The sequence below is a fragment of the Lynx rufus genome, unplaced genomic scaffold, assembly GCF_022079265.1.
Source record: "Lynx rufus isolate CCGP_SWC_20201006 ecotype Redwood Valley unplaced genomic scaffold, mLynRuf1.p SCAF_3, whole genome shotgun sequence".
NCBI lineage: Eukaryota > Metazoa > Chordata > Mammalia > Carnivora > Felidae > Lynx > Lynx rufus.
Window position 1 is genome coordinate 35,999,477 of NW_025814845.1, and position 14,000 is coordinate 36,013,476.

Sequence of the window (14,000 nt, forward strand, 5' to 3'; positions counted from 1 at the left end):
GACGCGGGGCTCGAACTCACAGACCGCGAGATCGTGACCTGGCTGAAGTCGGACGTTTAACCGACTGCGCCACCCAGGCGCCCCAGTTTTAACATATTAAAAAATGGACAATAAGATGGAAGAGAAAGAGAGATCAGAAATGAAGGAAATGATCCTTAAGAAAGAAAAGCAACGTGTGCCAATGCCAAGGAATTAATCAAGAAGTCAAAAATTATTCTACAGCAAACATATCAACTTAAAAATTGCACAGAATGATTAAGGTAGAGTTTGGTGTTTCTCCTGGGTTTGATATTTGATATTTGTTTCTCTTGGGTTCTCTGCTGAGTCTTTCAGCTCTTTAAACAAAAGGCGTTCTAAAAAACCTTTGGATTAAAGGTATATTAATAAAAGGTCAGTACAGGAAAATTACCAATAATACTTATGAAAGAGAGGGTAGAAACATTAGAACCTGGAGACCACTAACATAACTGAATGAACACTGGTCACAAGACTTATGTAGACATCTCATTGCAAAGGTTGGCTCGGCAGAAGGCATGACACACGGGGCAAATGATGTGCCACAGAGATCCAAAAATAGCTCATTGTGAATTTCAGAGGAGATCTGAAACAGGACAAAATAGGGAGGTGGGAAAAGTTATTAATTAGCTTATTCAAAAATATGGCTTTGATGATTAACTATAATAATTCTTCCCTTAAATCCCAAACCAAAATAGTGTTTGCCAGATAAGCTGCTAAAATAAGCAAGGATGTTATATATCAAAGTGACCCACATTCTAATGCTCAATGGGTGGAGGAAGAAATAAATTAATGTGCCAAAGAGAGTGAGGCAAGTCTACCCACACAGACCTTTCTTTTCATGTGTGTTTTGCAGACCCTCTCAAAAGAAAATAAATAACAAATCTGAGAGAAGACAAATGGGAATGATTAAAAAAAGAGATGCTATCAGAGGTTAGTTAATAAGCCTAGGTGCCTTATGCAGATAATATCATTTTGACAATAGCAGACAAACCCGAGACGTGAATATTTAAAATCGATAAAGCCCAGGAGAGCTGGGGCAAGAGGCACAGTGCTATCAAATGAGACAGAGGGAGATGATACTGAAAACCTCAGAGTGCAGGCTGGGCCACTGGCGATTCTTGACTTGCTTTGGAGAGGGAAAAGACGCAAACTGGCATTAGTGCAATGAAAATAAGAGAACAGACGATGAAAATAAACAGAGGGGATTTGAACGTTATTTGGAAGCCGGATACATATAATTAAGCACTGCCAAGTGCCAATTCGTGTTTCCACATCACTGTTCCCACCACTGTGTGCAGCTCCTTCATTAAACAGTCATTTTAGTTATTTTTATTTATTTGTTTAATTTTTTAAATATGAAATTTATTGTCAAATTGGTTTCCATACAACACCCAGTGCTCATCCCCACAGGTGCCCTCCTCAGTGCCCATCATTTACGGTTCTCATAGCACAACAGGGGCAAGAAAACTTAACAGGAGGTTTTGTATGTCTCATGAGAAGATGATCAATGTCAAAGTGTTTTATCAGTCCGTGTTTTTGTCTTTCAAATACGTGAAGGCAGAAGGTGGCAAAAAGTGGGCCAGATGATGATGCACAGCACAGTGGGAAAGCACCCGCTTTGTCAGGCGCAAAGCACCTTTGACGTCAGGTTTTACGATCTCAGCTGCAGGGCTGGGCCACTTAACTCACCGCTCTAGTGTGTCTGCATCCTGAAGTTACGGTGAGCATTAAATGAGGTAATATGTGCAAAGTGCTCAAATATGTCAGTAGATTTTCAGAGAGGTCGAATTTGAAAATCTGAAGACTCAGAAAGGGGGGTTGTGTGGGAAGACAGCATTGAAATAATAAAACAAATTGAAGAATTAAATGTTGAGAGGTTTAGAAATGTTTTTAGGTAGTCCTGGAAATCATGGTGATGTGGAATGTTTTGCATAAAACAAAAACAAAAAACACAGAAACACCTCCCAAGCATGAGAAACATGAGGAGACAATGCAACAACATAAGAAGGCTTTTGGAGACACTCCTTTAAGCAGGGGTGGTTGGGCGGGGGGAGGCTGGGGGAGTGGAAACTCTCAATGGCAACTACAGTGTTGATGGGGGCAATATTCAAAGAGAATAGCAAAGAGCAGAAAGAAAAAATTATTATTCATTCCTTCATTCGTGCGTTCATTCATTCACTTATAGATTTGACAAATATTTACTGTGCTAACCATGGTGAAATAGTTAAAAGAAATAACTGAGAAAAGAAATTACATTCAAAAAGGAGATTAAGAGCACACACACATTTGTTCGCATTAATTAAATCATGATACATGAGATGCCGATTTTAGGAGGATAAGAATCTTCATCAAGAAATTTACAGGGCGCCTGGTGGCCTCAGTCCGTAGAGCATGCAACTTTTGGTCTCAGGGTCTTGAGTTTTGAGCCCCACGCTGGGTGTAGAATTTACTTTAAAAAATGAAAAGGTGTTCATGCCTTTATAAAAAAAAGAAAGGAAGGAAGAAGAAATTTAGGGCACTACATATATGACAGCCTCGTGTGGAATCCCTGGTCTGATTTTCACAAATTTGAGAGAATATTTTAGTTGGTCTGACTCAACCCGCAACTCGCACTTGGGGAATAGAGAGGGAGGCATGCTTCACAGAGGTTTTTGGTTTGCCTTTGAGCTGCTTTGAACATCCAGAGTTCATAGCTTTGATGGAAGAGAAGGAGCAGAAATGTATGAATGTAACGATGGTTAGCGCTGCTTCCGAACAACGTCTAAGAGGTCAGCTAGGTATGAATCACGCATAAATAAACTTGAAACTATTCACCCACGGTAGATATAAGAGATCTTTGAAAGATCTAAATTATAAGAGATTATTATTTGCTACCGGTCCATGAACTACGCAAGGGCCAGGCTTTTTCATATTTATCTGTACCTATACAGCTAGCTCCCAGCACAGTGCCCTGCACAGACATGGCATTTAGTATTTGTTGAACTTGAGTACTTGTTTGTCTTTCAGTGACCCTGTTTACTTATGCCTTTACACCATACACTTTGTAAACGTTTTTCACGGGTATGCCTAGACTAATAAATTAAATCCCAGAACACTCTGGGAACATATTTCTAGCTAACAAGAGGAAGCTGAAGTTCTATTTTCTCCGATCTTTCTCCAATGGAAACATTAAGAAATATTTCCCAAAATTAAAAAAAAATTGGACAAAATAGTGACTTGTCAGGCAGCATCATTGAGTTAATCAAGTTAAGTGCTACTTTAAAGATTTCTTCCCACCAAAGCAAAACTAAACAAGAACAAATAAAACAAGCATTACTGTATTTAAGAAAGACTTATAATGTCAAGATGACATACAGTTTCTGTAATTATAACGTTCCTATCACTCAGCAAGTGGCTGAATAAATTAGAAATAGAGCACAATATTACCCATTTTTTAAAAATAACGCAACACAAAAGGTTGCCAAGATACTGAGCTTTCATCATCTCTAACGCTTGTTCTCCTGGTTACTTTTGTTCTGTCTACCCTATGTGACAATGTTTGTTGCTATAGTTAAATCCAATTCTCATTTTTAGTGCGGTTGCATGCTGCTGAGATGCACAAAAGGGTAACAACACTGTGTCTTCAGGCAAAATTCCTCTACCAGGGTGCAACTTAAGCTCTTTTCCCAGAGTAATTTTTCAAAGTTGAAATGGTATCAAGAATGCTTAGCTTGTGCCAAGTTTTTTTCAAGTAAAAATATATTCTCACTTACCTGGTAATTGTGTTATAAGGTAGAGAATTCTCCTTCTCTCCCTTATGTATTACTTCCATATAATGTGTAATATGCAGTACTGATTGCATATTGAAATTTTGCCTAAGAGGAGTTACTACTTAACATATCTCATCTTCATAAAGACTTTATCTTTGATCCTGGGTTTAACAACCTTGAATTCAGTTTACATATTTAAGGAATTAAGAGCTTAAAAGGAGGATGGACCCAGATAAGTAAATCACAATAGCTATCTCTGAGAAGTGGAATCTGTAAGGCATATATTATAGATAGATAGATAGATAACTTATCTATCTATATCTATTTCCATATCTATATCTATCATCTCTATATATAGAGAGATAGTGAAATAAATATATATATATGTATGTCTTTATATGTAATTTAGTGACACACACACACACACACATATATATAAGGCTATATTTGTAATTCATATCAAAGATGTTTTTCTATACTTCCAAATTTTCTCTACTAAATTGCTTTTTTGTTCCAGAAAAACAGTAGTACATATTGAAAAACCACAGTTTTAAAACTGGCATAATCAGAGTCTAAGGTGTTTTGGAGACAAATTCCCCCCTATTGAAGAAAGGGGTGAAAGGCATGGAGATAGGAATTAGCCAATGGCTAAGAAGGGTAAGAAGAAAGCAAAGCAGTGAATCATGATAAATCAGCTTTAACTGAGATGTTACCTTCTTTAATTTCCTTCTCCATGCCTTTCTGTATTGTACCCTACTATTAGAAAATATTCACACTTCATCATTACTGTCCATCATCTTTTTCAAGCCTCAGTTCACAAGACACGTGTCCATCATTGTGTCATCAGATGAATAGAAATGCCTTTTTTGGGAAGCCTATCCTGAATAATTCCATCCTATTTTTAAATCCAATACTTAGTTTAAAAAAAAAGTCAAGGTTAGAGAAAACCCAGATTCATATCAGTATCTGTGTGCCAAGGTGTGACGCAGCTGCCAGCATTTAATGAGTCTCTGAGCTACATCTCAGGTCAACTTCATAGAATTGTAGGGCTTAGACCAAGAAAGATAATGGTGTCATTGTGTCCTCAGATTCTATGCTCACTTTTGAAGTATTATGACTGTCACAATTCAAACATATTCATGGAAGAAGGACCAAAATGGTAATGATCTGGAACTCTGAAGAAAGTAGACATATTTAACCCAAAATAAAGAAGATTTGCTACATGTGATCTCTTCCTTCATGTATTTGAAGGATGTTCATGTGAAAGAAGGAATAGAAATGTTATTTATGTTTCTGAAAGGAAAGTGCTAGGACCAGTGGGGAGGAAGTGATAATAGATAAGTTCTCAGCTCAACATGAAGGAGAACTTTCTGATAATTGGATATAATGTTAAAGAAAAATTATCTTGGCACTTGTTAAAATGGTAAGGAAGACTTCTGTCAAGACTACTGCAAAGCAGGTATTGAACAGGGGAGAGAGATTAGGCTCAACTCCAAATACAACAAAGACACTTGGGGGTTTGTAACCAAAAAGAAGAGTGAGGGGGTCAGTATTTGGAAAACTGCTAAGAGGAGACGTGCTTATTAAACTTACTTAATAGGATTCTTACAGAAGGCGGACCAGAGGGATTAGATATAAAGGGTGGGGATGAGGGATTTCGTCAGCTATCAGGGTGACGTTTACCAAGGGTGGGGAATTCTCGATAAACTTGACAGAATTCTTGCTGCAACTGGACTTAGCACAGATGGACAAGAAACCTAGTTGAGAAGAGGGCTCAAAGAAGCCTAACTAAAATTTAATCAAAGAGAGAGTCTTTGTCAATAATAGTAATACTAATGATAGTAATAATATCATCTTTTTAAATAAATGATAACATTGAGGCTTACAGAGGTTAACCAACTGTCAACCATGGACCTCTCCCACCCATCTGCTAAATGAATTGTATAGGAGGTAAAGAGATTGCTGAGGTATGTTCTAACTTTAAGTGCCCATGGCTTTATGATTCTACTGTGATGGTCGCTTTCATTTTTAATCTGGGCCAGAAGGAATCTTAAAATAATCTAACTTTTTTCTGCATCCTTTCAACACTAGTTATTTCTTGTCTTTTTTTTTTTTTTTTTTTTTTTTTTTTTTACAATAGCCATTCTAACAGGTATGAGGTGGTATCTCATTGTGGGGAGCATGGTGACTATAGGTAATAATTATTGTGACTCTAGTTAACAATGTAGATATAGCTCCATGGTTGACCATTGGAGCTCTAGGGTTATGCCTTTCTGAGTGTGAATCCCTGCTCACTAGCTAAGTGACCTTAGGAAGGTTAATCTCTGTAAAATAATCAATGCATAGATACAAACATAAAAAACACCCTCATTTTATTTAAAATTTTTTTTCTTGTGAAAGGCAATTCAATCAGTAATTTTCAGGGAATCGATAGGATTATTATTTTTTTATTGAAGTATAGTTGACACACAATGGTACATTACTTTCGGGCATACAACATAGTGATTTGACAATTCTATACTCGATGCTATGCTCCCCACAAGTATAGTCAGCATCTGTCACCATACAATGCTATTATGATACTATTAACTATATTCCCTATGCTGAGTCTTTCCTCCCCATGACTTAATTCATTCTATACTTGGAAGCCTGTACCTCCCACTCCCCTTCACCCATTTCACCCATCCCTCCACCTTCCTTACCAGTTGACAACCATCAATTTGTTCTCTATATTTATGGGTTGGTGTCTGCTTTTTTTTGTAACACTCTCTTTTTAGAAGTGATAAAACTGAAACTAAGAAACATAAGATGGATTGTTGATGATCACATAGTAGGTTTGTTACAGAGCAGAGAATAGGGAAAGTCCATGGACTCATGGGTCTGAAATTATGCTTGTCTATTATTTTGTAATTATCTAACCCATACCCAAACATCTTATTGACTAATTTTGCTTAAACAGTATGTCTTCACGCTTGCAGAAGTATAAGAAAGTGCAGCATTGCCTAACACAACTCAGACAAAGGATTCTTGACTTTCAAGATCCTCAGAAATTTGGTTTTTAACTGTCCTTCAGAGTGGATGGATTTTTTTTTCAATGTTAGGGAGAAAAAAGTGATCTGAAGGATTTTTCCACTAATGTATTAACTCCTTAATTGGTTCAGGATATCTGCATTTTAAAAGATGACCTACTGATCCAAATGAAGCTGGAAGAGGAGTTTCAGTTGGTATGACTTTGCCATTTAAGTGAAAGGAGCTATTCTGGGGATAGAGATATCTCCTACCGTGCAGAAGAAATGAAATGGCTCATCTTCCTCCATACTCCCAAGTTATTGATCCAGAAGCCTAAGAACCACACACACCACATTTTCTTATCAAAGCTGGCTCTAAACATACTGAGATAATTCCAGGCTTTGTAAGCTCTTCTTAAATTCAGCTCTTCCTAGATTATTTTATTCTCCCAGGGGTTATGCTATGCATGTATGGAGTGTTTGGGGTTCCAATCAGCTGTGTCAATAGGAAATTGCTGGAGTTTCATTTGGCATCTCCTTTGGGGTCAGCTAGAGTCTGGAGAACTGGACCAGCAGCACAGAAGACCCCTGCACAAGATATGAAGCAACGTCTGCTTACGTATGTTCACTTTCATGTATTGTTAGTCAGGAAACCTAATTTCTAGGTTCAGTTAAACAAACAAACTCTTTAGGTCTGCTTTTCCAAAGTGAAGTATGATAGTTTATGAAGCTAAATTATTTAGGCAATCTTGGGGAAAAGAAAACAACTAAGAACAACGGCAATAAATTTCATGTTTCTTTATTTTGTACCTAATAAATAATGTATTATGTTTTGACCAAAATCCAAACATTTGCTGGTAATTTCACAGTGCTGGATTGAAGTAAACAAAAATAATTTGCAAAGGCCTACTGGAAGAATGGAAGCTAAAATGTTATTTTTAATTATAGCTTAAATTATTCCTAATAACTTAAGCAAGAACAGGAATAACACTGGAGAAAAGCTTTTACAACATTGTGACAAAAGATTACAAGTCGAGCTTTGTTAAAATATGTGACTCATAGGAACATGGGATAAATTATGCCTTTCCAGCCCTAGTGATGCTCAATTTCAAAGCTACAAGATACTTTATATTTTGGATCGGGTGAAGAAAGGGCTGCACAGGAGCTTTGTTAATGTCTCAGGGAACTGGTTCTCAAAAGTAATAGAGAAATAAGTCTGAAGCATTCCCTGTGAACAAACGATCAGTGCTTCTGTTCAATATAGTAAGTGGACTTTGTGCAGAGAATGGGGAAGTCAGGAAGTCAGTCCAGAGTGGAAGTTATCTCTTGAAGAGTTAGATTTCTCTGATTCTTACATTATGCTTTCTTCAGGAATAATTAGAGAAACTTAGAGGACTTAGAAAATGGTGAGAATGTATATATGCTGTTATTTTCAAAAGAATGGATGCTTGGTAGAAAATCAGTTAACAAAGTGGAAAGAACACCAAGTTTGGAGTAAAAGAATTGATCTGGTTTGAGCTCGGGCTATGCCACATTCTATTACTGCAACTTTGACAAAATTAACTCTTCCCCCTCTCCTCTTCAGTTTATCTCATTTGTGGGGGGGAAAAAAAGCCAATATTACTTTTTACATAGTTTTGCTGTAAGAATCATATGAAATACTATAGATGAATCATAAATGATGAAGAGTTATGCTGAATCACTTACTGGATTTTTGGAAGTATTTATTTTATTGTGAGACGTTCCAGTATTTGAAATGGTAGGTAGGAACTAGAACAGATATATATACATATTGTATATATATGTATATATATATATATTTAGTGACATTTTGTTTAAAATGCTACCCCTCAATTTGCTTCTTATAATGGCCACACCTCCCTTTTTCCTTGTTTCGAATTCAACATTTATCACTTCCATTCTAAATATAGTGGTTTAGGGTACTGGTTCTGAATTCAAACTCATGAGTTGGACTCTCACTTCTGCCACTTAGTAGTGACCTATGTTAATTCATTTTACTTTTCACTGCCTTACGTTTCTTCCCTATAAATAGGGATAGTAATAACACTACTTAACCAATAAGGTTATTTAGAGGATTCAATGACATAATATATGTCAAGTTCTCAGTACAACGCTTCACACATACATGTTGGGACCAATACATGTTGGCTATTTTCATTATTTGCACACCAGATGACATAGTCAAATAAAGTAAAAACACTTATCCCACCTAAAGGCAACTTGATCCTCCCACCTGTGTCCCCCAGCCCATCCATGTCTCATTCTTAAAAGACCCTGCTTATGGGGCGCCTGGATGGCGCAGTCGGTTAAGCGTCTGACTTCAGCCAGGTCACGATCTCGCGGTCCGTGAGTTCGAGCCCCGCATCAGGCTCTGGGCTGATGGCTCGGAGCCTGGAGCCTGTTTCCGATTCTGTGTCTCCCTCTCTCTCTGCCCCTCCCCCGTTCATGCTCTGTCTCTCTGTCCCAAAAATAAATAAAAAACGTTGAAAAAAAAATTTTAAAAAAAGACCCTGCTTCTTCCTATGCTTCTCTCCTTTTCTCTTTTCTGAGAACCTTTTATTTTCAATGCTTATTGTATGCTTGCTATCTTTAAACCTCATGAGGTTCTCAATTCTTCATTACTAAAAGACTCTTTTAATAGACTCTGAGAATTGATACTTCTAATGAATTTTTTTTCTATCCTCTCTATTGTTCTCTATCATGGCTTGGATAATTCTAATTAAACTATCTTTGGGGGAAAAGTTAATTCTGTGTGATTAGTTAATACATGTATGTCAGATACATGCGTATCTAATTTCATGCTTCTGTAACTTCTCTGCCTCCTTCCACCCCCCCCCCCAACTGTAACTTCTCTCTTAAACTTCTTTTATTTTTGTACTCTTTTATTCAAGGTAACTCATTCATTTTCTTGGCTTTAGTGATAATCCCTATGAAGATGACTCACATATCATATTTCTATCATGGGACCCTATCTCCATTCCAGGCAGTAGGCTCCTCAACTTTCCACTGAAGGGTTTATCTCAAATAATAAATAAAAATAACATATTTACTCCAAACACAAAGTTTTCACTCAAAATTAGCCTTGTCTTCCAATCTACCTGTCCCTATTCCTGGCGTTTCATTGTCCCGGCTCCTTAGATTTGAAACTATAAAGTTATCTTTGACTCACTCCTTATCTCTATTCTCTATATTTTGTAAAGATAGAGAAATCCATAGTTTTACTGATAGAGAATTATTTTGGTCTTCACCTTCTTCCTATTTCCACTGTTATGGGCCACATTTTACTCATAATCAAATGATAATTACAGCTCTTTCTTTAGCTTTTCCAGAATTTCCGTTGCTTTGTCACCCGGTTTTTATAATTAACAGCCAAATTAGTTATCATTACATGGGTTTTCATCTTGTGAGCCCCTGACTGAAAGTCTAAATGTCCATCAGTGTTACTATTTCAAGTCTAAACTCCTGTGCCTGGTTTTCAGATTCCCCACTGCCTAAAGAAGACCTATATACATGTGTTCATACCTCACTTCTTTGTAACACTTCTGTTCTACCCAGGCTTACCTCTTCATTTCTCCTCAAAAACATTTTGCTGCATTCTTTAACCATATCAACTATTGTTATATGAGAAGGTATCTTTCTTTCCACCAGGGCAAACTCTACCACTCTTGTGGTAGTGTCAGCTTGTGTAAGTTATACTATTGTAATACACAGTTCCTAGTTCTTAGTGGTTTACAAAAACAAAAGTTTATTTCTCACGCATGCTGTGCTAATCTCAATTGCTCTGAGATTCTCTCTACATAATCTCTATGCTAGTCTCAACCTGACAGAGCAGTCTCATGTGGGACAATGACATTCTTCTTGCAGAGAGTACAAAAAGCAACATGGGTTATTAAAGCTTTTGCTCAAACTGTAACATTTTATATCCGTTCACATTTCTCTGGACAAAGTAAGTCATTTGGTGAAGCTTGGTATCCATAGGATGTCAGTAATCTGGACTACAACTGAAGGGTTTTGATGTGTGCATATTACAACATGAAAAGGATGCCTTTTCACATGAAGAGGCACAGAAAATCCCATGGCTAAGCCTGGTGTCAACAGAACTGGGATGTATAATACTTCCATAAAGAGGAGCAGCTAGTATTTTGAAAATGTATCAAGTCTATTACAGTTTACTCTCTTTGTCACAAATATTTACTTTTGTCTGCCCACAAAATATACTTACTTCCTCTTCAAGAATGGTAATTCAACATTCAACCCACAAGATCAACACTCTAATCTTACAATATTCTGTATCTACATCAGGTCAAGATATGGTTCCTCTTGATTTATATATTTATGAACTAAAATATGCCCACAACATACCCTATGGTAGTAGGGGGACATAAAAATACTAGTAAGTATTCAAATTTAGGAAGGAAAAAAGAAGCAGCATATGACAGGGATTGGTCAACAGCAATGTTCAAAAGTTGCTACAGGGAAGTTGTGAGGCATGCTACCATGGAGAGGAAGTGAGATCTGAATCAGACCCTGGGTCTACTCCTTCAAAGCAGCTCCCTGGTGCACTGTTCACTGTCTTTTCCAGGGCACACTGATTTACTTCTTTTATGAATTCATGGAGTACTAGTAAGTGTTATCACATTTTGTATGTTTATTTTAAACATTCTGATCTTATTTCATATATATTAATATGATCTCTCCAAACAACTTGTAATCCCTTAATTTAGTGAGACTGAATCTTATCAGTGTTGCCAATGCATTATTGTGCATGTAATAGCTTTTAGAACAAATTACTAAAAGTACAGTAGGGGTGCCTGGGTGGCTCAATTGGTTAAGCATCCAGCTTCGGCTCAGGCCATGATCTCCCATCTAAGGAGTTTGAGTCCTGCCTCAGGCTCTGTGCTGACAGCTCAGAGCCTGAAGCCTGCTTCGGATTCTGTGTCTCCCTCTGTCTTTATCCCTCTCCCCTCTCTCTGTCAAAAATAAATAAACATTAAAAAATACAGTAAAGAGGTTAGAGTGGGAGAGAGCCAAAGCATAAGAGACTGTTAAAAACTGAGAACAAACTGAGGGTTGATGGGGGGTGGGAGGGAGGAGAGGGTGGGTGATGGGTATTGAGGAGGGCACCTTTTGGGATGAGCACTGGGTGTTGTATGGAAACCAATTTGTCAATAAATTTCATATATATAAAAAAAAATAATAAAGGCTGATGATGTTGAAAAAAAATACAGTAAAAATACAAAACCATTTGTTTCAGGCTGAACCTTCCTAAGGATAAGTTGGTTCACCAAAAGGAGTTTCAAAAGTAACAACTTTGTAAGAATTACGTATGTAAGAAAGGATGCAAGGGTAATTATAATAGGTTGGTGCTCAGTTTTTTATGAGCAGATGTGACCACTTGACCATGATTCTCCTGATTTCATGTACCTTTTATAGGCCTGGGTTTTGTTTATGTTTTTGTTATGGAGACATTACTGGTACAGGAAAGTCCTAGGAACAGTCAGTAAAACACTAGGAGACAGTTGTCCTAGTACCTACCTGGCCCTCACCCTATATTGTGACTTTGAAAACTAGTAACTTTATCCAGGGCTCCATTTGTAGATTGGGGAAATTATACTCTGCCTTTTACTATTCCCAAAGTGTCATGAGACTACCTAAGATCACATAATCGACTGTTTTGAGTCCTTTACTCTCTGAATAAAGAACATTTCATTGTGATTATTAAAGTCAGGCCTAGATAAAGCTGTGAAGTAAGCAAATGTGCTTTTATATTCTTTGGTCTCCCAATGCATTTATATGAAGTTAGAAAAGAGAGAATAATGTAGAAGCAATTATGTTTGGTTGTGTTGGTGATAGAGATGATTTTGGACAATGAGCCATTTATGACCCCTTCAAGAATACCACCAACAATACTTCTTGCCATTTATGTAGCATAGAAAACTGCTTCCCCACACAATGCCGTGAGATAGACATTAAGAACTGTTAATGTATCAACAATAGCCAAACTATGGAGAGAGTCCAAATGTGCATCAATTGATGAATGGATAAAGAAGATGGGACACACACACAAACACACACACTGGAATGTTACTCAGCAATCAAAAAGAATGGAATCTTGGGGCGCATGGGTGACTCAGTCGGTTAACGGTCTGACTTCAGCTCAGGTCATGATTTCACAGTTTGTGGGTTCAAGCCCCTCATTGGGCTCTGTGCTGACAGCTCAGAGCCTGGAGCCTGCTTCGGATTCTGTGTCTCCCTCTCTCTTTGCCCCTCCCCCACTCATGCTATGTCTCTCTGTCTCTCAAAAATAAAAACATTAAAAAAAAATTTTTTTTAAAGAATGAAATCTTGACATTTGTAACAACATGGATGCAGCTGGAGTGTATCATGCCAAGCAAGATAAGTCAGTCAGAGAAAGATGAATACCAAATGATTTCATTCATATGTGGAACTTAAGCAACAAAACAGATGAACATATGGGGGGGGGGAATAAAAGAGAGAGAGAGAGAGAGAGAGAGAGAGAGAGAAGACAACAAACCATGAGAGACTCTTAAAGATAGAGAACAAACTGAGGGTTGATGGAAGGGAGGTGGGTAGGAGATGGGCTAGATGGGTGATGGATATTAAGGAGGGCACTTGTTATGATGAGCACTGAGTGATGTATGTAAGTGATGAATCACTGAATTCTACTCTGGAAACCAATATTGCACTGTATGTTAACTAACTAGAATTTAAAGAAAAAAACTGAAAATGGAAAAAAAGAATTGTTAATAGTACAAACACTATACTATAAAATTCCCTAGAGACTGTCTTCTCTGTATCGCTGGAGGCCAGAGTATGATAAGGAGGCCTGAACTGATATGGAAAGAATAGCTTTTCATTAGAAAAATTAATATTTCCTTTCATTCCTTCATTTGTGAAATCATCATCTGAAATATGTAATAGCAATGTTTTCTATTGTATACATATATGGTGGAAATGCTGCAAGGCAAATTAATAGTGTAAAAAGGTGTTAATGCATATGTTTAACACTTAAAATAGTAATGTGCACATAGAAATTAGGGATCCTGATGTCAGTTACAGGTTAGCTAAAATATCCCTGCCCCAAACACTATTATTGTTACCAGATCCTTAAATAAATGTTTGTCCCAGATTTCTCACTTCCTCTTCATTCCAGACCTCTCTGCTCACTGTGTATATTTGTTGC